This window comes from Carassius carassius, chromosome 31 (genome assembly GCF_963082965.1).
Source record: "Carassius carassius chromosome 31, fCarCar2.1, whole genome shotgun sequence".
Classification (NCBI taxonomy): Eukaryota; Metazoa; Chordata; class Actinopteri; order Cypriniformes; family Cyprinidae; genus Carassius; species Carassius carassius.
The window spans coordinates 3,285,977-3,295,896 of NC_081785.1; positions in this window are offsets into that span (position 1 = coordinate 3,285,977).

A 9,920-nucleotide genomic window follows, 5' to 3' on the forward strand; every position below is an offset into this window, starting at 1 on the left:
AAGGAGGACAGGGTTACAGCTGGGTCTAGTTGTCGTTATGGCAACATAGACCACAATTTCCTTCTAGGTTTACTTCACCTTCATTTGGGCAAACAAAATTTAATGATGCTCATTAAAAGATGGGGAGAGATAATAGCTGAGATATTTCAGTAACTGAAAGTATGCTTGCAATTTGCTGGATAGTAAAATTAATTTTATGTGATCATAACCTGTTTTCATTGCTGCCGAGTACCATATACAGAGGGTAGCCAGGTCATTTCCCTCGAAAAACTTTTCTCTATAGCAGACATTCACCAATTAAAAACAATAAGGGTTTTTTATAGCCTGTTGTCGTGGACCTAAGTCAAGGTTAGATTTTTAAATTAAGACAAATGAGGGACAGAAGTAAATTCCTTTCAGCAGGTTGCACTGATTTTCTTTTTTTTTTTGATCATGTCTACTTTCTTTTTTCCTTTGTTTTTGTTGTTTTGTTTATTATATATTTTTTTTCAACTGGAATTTCAGGGAGACATTCTTAATTGACAGTAAGACCTATTGAACTAACTGAACTTCTAGCTTTCACAGTCTTGTGTCAGAATAAATATGGTGGTTCTCTGAATCTGGTACATAGAGGAAGCATTTTAGGTTTTTATCTCGAAAAGGGGGGAGCTGTAACGACCAGACTAGACACACAATTATTTGTCATATTTAACAAATAATCTTTAAAACCCACTCTGTGAGTTCCATGGACCATCCGCCAAAAGTGCAATATCACTCCAAGAGGGTTCAGTTACCATCTGATAGGACTCAAAAGTATGTGGAAAGATGCTATGTGCAACGGAGCAGACCCTGTGAAAGACAGACAAAGGCCTACAGATTAGACCTTTCCACCACATAAATTCAGACAAACCTTTCTCTGAAATGACATACATATATCAGGACGTTGTGTCTATTATTCACTTGATACATTTACAATCATGTATCCTACAGTATGTAATCATATGTTATTTTATAGTGTTTTGCCTATATATTGAAAGTTTTATTATTACTTAATTGATCAAGATCACACATATGCCTTGTATGATATCTATGAGCTCCAAATTACATTTCCTATTTGTTAATTTACATTGCATTTTGCTAACTCTGTGACTCATTAGTAGTATAAGAATCTTGAAGATTATTCTCTTGACCAGCCAATCCAGTTTCAGATGTTAAAACACCATGCTAGAGACAAAGGATCGTCAAGTTCCCTCCAAAGGTACCATTCCTCATTGGCTCAATCCTGAAGGTATGACATCCTCACCCTTTGAATGAAATTATCAGTTATAACTGTCCAAGTGGTTAAATGACCAAAGGAATTAGGACAAAAAAATAAAATCAATCAATAAATAAAATCTAATAAAATCACCAAATGCTATTTAAAAAATTATTACAGACATATATTTAAAAAATATATACATAAATGTATGAAAACATATTTATAACAATTAATATTAAATATGTCTAACAAAACATTTTGCAAAATGTATATATATTTAAAACAATATATATAAATTTACTTAAAGATATATTATATATTTACTTATATTTACTTTAAATAATTTATGCAAGTGAAATTGTAAGTGAAATTGTAAGTGGGTTGTTTAGAAAAGTAATTACACATCTCTTCAACAAGCAGCATTATTTGAAGTATTATTTATTACTGTAGCACAAACAGGTTTTGGGGTTTGTTTAAACTATAGACCTTAGTGGGCTTAGATGCCATATTGAATTTAACACAAATGAAAACAAGGCTTTGAGGGATAGACTTAAGTCTTTACAATGGCTTGTGCTATATAATGGTCGTAAAACAATTTTCACAATTCACAACTCTCAAAACTATTTTATATAGTTTTTAAAGACATTTTGTCAGCTAAACAATCTTTTTTTTGTTGACAACAGTATAGTCTGTTAAATGCACTGCATTTCTATTCCTCAAAACCTTGTTTTCATTCCTGCCAAAAATGAAATATGGTGATACCCCAATTGAGATCTATACACAATGGTATCAGTTTTATTTTAAATACATTGATAACACATTCCTTCATCTTTTTATGAAGCACTCCAAATCATTCATATAACATTTGCTTACGTAGTAGTAGGCTCTGGCCCGGCATACGTAGGCTTTTACATAGGTGAGATCCTCCTTCAATGCATTACTGAACTTTTTGATGGCCTCACAATGTCAGTCCATATTCAGCATACAGATAAGTCCCAAACTGACGTGGGCAACAGCTGCAAAACTGCTGTGACTTAAGAGAGGTGCACACAGAAGAGATGATGACTCAGATAAGATTTCAATGATTTTAAATTATCTGCTCAGAGACTCTGTGTCACTTTTGACCAAAAATAGATTTTTTTAAAAGTAACTTTCAAAGAGTTTCAAGCTTCAATAAATGTCTCCTCAACTATGGCATTCTGCACTGGTGCAACAAAAGAAGATGAAGATCTGTTTGTCAGAGAGTGGAGGAGGCTGGGACATCACCTGTCAAGTTTGATCACAGCTTCAAAGTCAGCCATAGCCTGTTGCCAGCGCAGAAGCATAATGTAGACCAGAGCACGATTTAAAAATGCACTCAGGCTTTCTGCACTGTCATTGATAAGAACTATAACAAACACATATATAGAGATAAATCATGGCTAATGAGAGGATGTGGCTTTGAAAGCACTTGATTTTACTTCTCAGCACATGCACATGCTCTCTGAGGATCTCCAAGTACCACTTTCATTATCTGTGTCTGGAAACAATTTGCAGTGTAGGTTTGTAATACAGTTGCTCAGAGTGCTGACATGTGCACTGTATGGCTTTACACAAAAGATCAAATTGATTTCTGCATTACGTATTTAATTCATTACTGCAACAGAGCATTAAAATAGTTATCAGGAGTTGGCCATTGAGAATTAATGCAAGTATTATCTATATTAAATCTTATTTACATTTAAAAATGGTAAAAACAAATTCTGCTGATTTGCAAAAAAGGCCTAATGTTACCTGTTTTGATGAGTTAAAAAAAAAATCGACAAAAACTTTCCATCACATACAGTTTTCCCCCCCCAAAATAAGAATGACTGTTCAAATGATATATTTATCAGCTTTAATGCACTTCTAAAAATAACAAAGCAGTCAAAGTTTTGTATTCAACAAAACAGAGTACACTTTTCAACAACGTATTCAAAATCTATTATTTAAAGGGTACATAACATACAGTACACAGTTTCACCTAATCTCATGTTAATCCTGAGTACCTATAGATTAGTACTGCATCCTTCATGTATCCAAAAAGTCTTTAGTTTTATCATATTTATAAAAGAAAAATACAGCTTTCCGATTCTTTCCGGAAAAAGTCGAGCTCCTGGAGGCGTGGGGTGGGCGGAGCTATAATACTGATGTTTTGTGTTGTTTCCATTAACATATATTCACTTATGTGCTGATTTACAACATAATACAGAAATCTGATGCAATTGTACTTACATGAATGGGGTCTTTTATTATGGAAGCATATGAGTAGCATTATTCAATTTGGGATGTAATATTCAAAATGACAATGCAATATGTAAAATGACAATGCATTTATGTATTTACATTTACATTTTCCAATACATTTGTGCAACGTTTGGTGCAAAATGAAAATTTAATAACATAATTTTCATTTTCATTTCATACACCAGTTTTAATGTGTAAAATGAATACTAATTGTAACGCTTTATAAGTTGCAAAATTAAATGAAAATGTATTACAGAAATGATTAGATATGTATTACATGTTCAAGCAAAAACTGTGGCAAAATGATCATTTAAATGCTATTTTTCTTAAATGCATTATCACTCACAGTCAAGACACTTACGATTGCATTTTCATTCAATGTCCCGCAATGAATGTAGCAAAATTCAATGTGCACATTGAAAATGCATTCTGAGCTGATCACGTGTCCGCCCCCTCCCGACACGTCAATCACTGCGTGAACAAGGCGGGGCTTGAAGAAGGTCTGAGACTCAAATCTCAAGAAGAGGATTCAAGTGAGAGAACATGGACAAGACAGTTGGTCCGTGTACGTTTTGATCATTTCGGTTTATGGCTTCAATATTTCATTCGCACTTGTGGGCGGAGCTGAAACGCTGCTTTCATCTGATTGGTCGAATCGCTCAACCTTCAGCTCGGTCTTTTCATTCTTTGAGGCAGAATAAGAGTCAGTGCGAGTGAAGCACTGTAATGTCTGAAACTACACTCACTGTTAATTAGCATAATATTTTAATCAGATGTAGCTGGGCACATAATTCGTGCTGCTGAGACCTGCAAATTATTTCTAGGTTGTAGTATTGCATGAATATTGTCCCACTGATAAATACAGTGCAAATAGTTCTCTCTCTTTGGATAAAAGTGAAGTGGAAATAAAAATCAATAATAGACTGAACAGTTCCATGTCTGTAACATTTACCACTCTCATATTTTAAGTCATAAGGCACTAGGTATGTGTGTGTGTGACATTAATAAATAATTGTAAAAATTAATATACTTACATTTCTAAATAAAAATAGTAAAATTAGCTCTATGCTGCTCAGTGCTCCTGTAGCCTACCCCAGAGCGCCCTCTCGCGGCTGTAGACGGTAACGTTTTCTCTTGGTTCTGAATAAATGCGACTTATATATGTTTTTTTCCTCGTCATGACGTATTTTTGGACTGATGCAACTTATAACGAAAATTATGGGTAACATTATTATTATTATTTATTATGAGAGTAATTGACACAGACTAGAACTTTAATGTCTCACCAAATTCAGCTCAGATCTTCAGACTCGTCTGTCTCGTGTTGCTGTATAACTGGCCAGATTTACCTTCCCAAAAAATCCTATTTAATTTTATTTCATAAATTTAACTATATTTATTTCCACTTCACTGTTATCCAAGGAGACAGAACTATTTGCACTGTTTTTATCAGTGGGACAATATTTATACAATACAGTATACAACCTAGAAATAATTTAATGGGGTCTCTTGCAAGTCGCAGCAGCACGAATTATGTGACCAGCTACATCTGATTAAAATATTATGCTAATTAACAGTGAGTGTAGTTTCAGACATTACAGTGCTTCACTCGCACTGACTCTTATTCTGCCTGAAAGAATGAAAAGACCGAGCTGAAGGTGAAAAGACTGACCAATCAGATGAAAGCAGCGTTTCAGCTCCGCCCACAAGTGCGAATGAAATATTGAAGCCATAAACCGAAATGATCAAAACGTACACAGACCAACTGTCTTGTCCATGTTCTCTCACTTGAATCCTCTTCTTGAGATTTGAGTCTCTGACCTTCTGCAATCCCCGCCTTGTTCACGCAGTGATTGACATGGCGGGAGGGGGCGGACACGTGATCGGCTCGGAATGCATTTTCAATGTGCACATTGAATTTTGCTACATTCATTGCGGGACATTGAATGAAAATGCAATTGTAAGTGTCTTGACTGTGAGTGTTAATGCATTCAAGAAAAATAGCATTTAAATGATCATTTTGCCACAGTTTTTGCTTGAACATGTTATACATATCTAATCATTTCTGTAATACATTTTCATTTTAATTTTGCAACTTATAAAGCGTTAAAATTAGTATTAGTTTTACATATTAAAACTGGTGTATGAAATGGCAAATGAAAATTCTGTAATTTAATTTTCATTTTGCACCAAACGTTGCACAAATGTATTGGAAAATGTAAATGTAAATACAGAAATGCATTGTCATTTTACATATTGCATTGTCATTTTGCATATTACATTCCAAATTGAATAATGCTACCCATTTGCTTCCATATTTTATCACTGGGACGGCTCCATGTTTTAATAGCAAACGATGTGCAAATCCAGCATCGACTTGGGCCTTGTTTATAAAACATTCGTCACTCAAATGACCAGAACACACAAACGCACTTGATACACTCCGTTGCTGCCCCGGAAAAACAAACTGGATCCACTGTTCATGTAACGCTGGGTTCTTGGGGAAGCTGAACACGGTAAACTTTCCCTCACATCCAAAAACACACTTATTTGGAGACATTGTCGTACAAATCCTATGCAGCGCTGCTGATGATTTCCGGATAAAGCGCGTTGATGTGCACGGTGTCACTCTCCTCTGGTCAATGTGCGCGGGCACGCTTTTCCCAGAGAAATGCTCATATAAGGAGTTCCACTCTTGTCATTAAATCCACGACCGAAAAAAAACAGCCGAAACTTCTACCAACCCGGAAGTAAGATTTTCGGCACAGAAATTCTCTGTCATTCTTTAATTTATTTTTAAAAACTTTGGCCATGTTTAGCATGAGAATCCATCTCTTTAACACTGTGAACAACTCTGAATACGTGAAACACCATTGTACCCCCCAACTTACAATCTGAAAAATCAGGATTCATAATCATTCATACATGTGAAAAACAGAGAGAATTGAACAAATAGTTTGTACCTGGCTTAAAGGAAGATAGAAATCATGTATTTGTGGCAATTTTTCTGGTGATTAAGGTTTTAAAACAAGACGTCTTCACCTTACAAATGGTTGCAGAAAGCCAAAATGTATTTTGTTGTAAAAGTGTGACATGAAACGAGTGTTTGATTTCATTCAGCAAATATGATGCAGGGCAAGTGTAATGTATTCACATTAAATTAAATTCAAAGTGCTGCTAACATGTGGAACTTGCATCAACCCTGACAACGGGTGACTGGTTTGTTGCAGTATTTATTTAGCTTCAAATACTCCAAAATATTGTGCTGATAAATTAACTTAAAGTACATTTTCTGCCGAGCATTTCCTGCATGGTACAATGTCGCAAAAATAGGCTTAGTGCCAAAGCTCTACTCAGGCTTACACTCCTGTTACACAGCACCATTGTGCTTAGGTGGCCAGTGTGAAACACTTTACTGATGAAGCTGTTCAGTTTGCAGTAGACAACGCTGACAAAAATATTCCTCCAATCTTCAGAGATCAAAGGAGCAGATTACAGCTGCTAAAATCATATAAGATAAGACTTGATGGCTCTTATTTGTTCTGCTGGCTGAGTAGTGATATTATAAACATATGACCTGATTTAACAGATGCAGCTGCCTGCCATGTGATGTTATGAGAGTGGCCCCATTGATAGTGCATAATTATGTGCGAAATGACTTTCTTCAAAGATGTAGATAAAAGTCATGGAGACATATTATGAGAATAAGGATTTCCCTCCACAGACCATTTATGAAATCAAAGCTAAAAAAAAGTGTCATTCAGAAATCTGCATGTATATGACATCACAATTAAAGTGGTCCTATTATGCTTTTTCCCTTCTTCAGCTTTAGTTAGTCTGTAATGTTGCTGTTCGAGCATAAAAAAATTACTCTGGCAAAGTAACAAAGTTCAAAGTCCAATTCAAAAGGAGATATTTTATCTACAACCCGAATTCTGGAAAAGTTGGGACGTTTTTTAAATTTTAATAAAATGAAAACTAAAGGAATTTCAAATCACATGAGCCAATATTTTATTCACAATAGAACATAGATAACGTAGCAAATGTTTAAACTGAGAAATATTACACTTTTATCCACTTAATTAGCTCATTTAAAATTTAATGCCTGCTACAGGTCTCAAAAAAGTTGGCACGGGGGCAACAAATGGCTAAAAAAGCAAGCAGTTTTGAAAAGATTCAGCTGGGAGAACATCTAGTGATTAATTAAGTTAATTGATATCAGGTCTGTAACATGATTAACTATAAAAGCTTTGTCTTAGAGAAGCAGAGTCTCTCAGAAGTAAAGATGGGCAGAGGCTCTCCAATCTGTGAAAGACTGCGTAAAAAAATTGTGGAAAACTTTAAAAACAATGTTCCTCAACGTCAAATTGCAAAGGCTTTGCAAATCTCATCATCTACAGTGCATAACATCATCAAAAGATTCAGAGAAACTGGAGAAATCTCTGTGCGTAAGGGACAAGGCCGGAGACCTTTATTGGATGCCCGTGGTCTTCGGTCTCTCAGATGACACTGCATCACTCATCGGCATGATTGTGTCAATGACATTACTAAATGGGCCCAGGAATACTTTCAGAAACCACTGTCGGTAAACACAATCCACCGTGCCATCAGCAGATGCCATCTAAAACTCTATCATGCAAAAAGGAAGCCATATGCAGTGTTGGGGAGTAACTAGTTACATGTAACGGCGTTACGTAATTTAATTACAAAATTATTGTAACTGTAATTAGTTACAGTTACTAAGAAAAAATGAGTAATTAAATTACAGTTACTTATGAAATTTTTTACGATTACAAAGTGGATTACATTTGTATATTTACACACATCCACATACAGATTTAACTGATTTCTTTCCCAAATTGCACTGACTATTCTGAGACATACCGCCCTAATAATTTCCGGGATGCGGAAATACAGTCTGGTTATAGAATCCAGTCATAAAAACGGAATGCCTAACGCGGACGCAATATGCCACATTTTGGATGACTAAATCAAAAGTAGGTCAGTACACTTGAATCAAAACATGACATTGACTAGTGTCTGTGAATATAAAGCCCCAAAAATGCAATATATGACTTGCACATTCTGCGTGTCTGTGGAAATCAGGCGCGGACTGGACACCGGGAGAACCGGGACAATTCCCGGTGGCCTGGAGGCCGATTTTGCCCCACTATTTAATATCATTATTGTATAATGGCCTGCCGAATGTACTAAAGCGATCATTTGCGAATCCGCCATTTGATAATTAAATCTCTAATAAGTCATGAAGTGTTAGTTGTGACTCGCGCGCTCTCCGCGCCTCCGCCAAACGGTTTGGATCAGACTCAGAGTAATCAATGCGAGAGAGAGAGAGAGAGAGAGACTGAGAGAGAGAGAGAGAGAGAGAGAGAGAGAGAGAGAGAGAGACTGAGAGAGAGAGAGACTGAGAGAGAGAGAGAGAGAGAGAGAGAGAGAATAGAGTGGAGTGTGGAAGCGCACAGCTGGAGCAGAGAAGCAGAACTCCTGTTCAGGGTTTCAGGTCAGTTTCATCTGTAAAGATGCTTTTTTGTCTTTGTTTTTTTATTTATTTAATCAAGCAGCAGCAGGTTGCTCATCAGTCATCACTCAAAATACTCTATAAAGGACATCATTATTATCAGTTGTAATGTTACAGTAGGAATTTAGCTGGAAAAAAAAAATTCCGATTTTTTAATAGGTTTAGGGGGAGCTATGACAGACAACAACACAACCCTTACGAAAATTAACATTTTAATATTTAACTATAAATCCAGAGAAAATGGTTACTATTGTTTAACTGTGATAACCAAAAATGTAAAATTATTTTACAAATGTATTTTTTAAAAATAAATACAAATCCATTTGCAAAAAAACAAAAAAACATTTATATATGTATATATATATACACTTTATATAGGCTAATAAAAGCATGGTAATTTTTTGTAAGGGAAAAACATGACTCGTGTACAGTATTAGGATTTTTCTATAAAGATATTGTAGTATTGTAGAGTATTGTATTGTAAAGTATAGTTTTGTTCAATCTTGAGTATTAAAGTCATGAGAGAGATGGATAACAGGGCAAAATAAAGAGACTGAAGAGAAAAATGGAAGTGAAGGTGCAGTTCAGGAGAGAACTTTTAATTATTTTGCATGTCCCCAAATTAAAGATTTAAACCTTTTTTAATGTCAGGTCCATACAAAAAATAGTTTTGTCCATGAATTTGTTTGTATGAGTTTGAATTTTCCAGTCTGATTTTTTTTTCCCAGTCCGCCCCTCCTGTAAATTAATGGCAAAGACATGGTTTCATTTACAACACATAGGCCTACTGATGTCACACACCTGGACTCATTTTGTGTGTTTTTGCCCCTGTGACCCAGTTTCTGTCTCTATGTGGTTTGATTAGTTCCCAGGTGTGTCTAG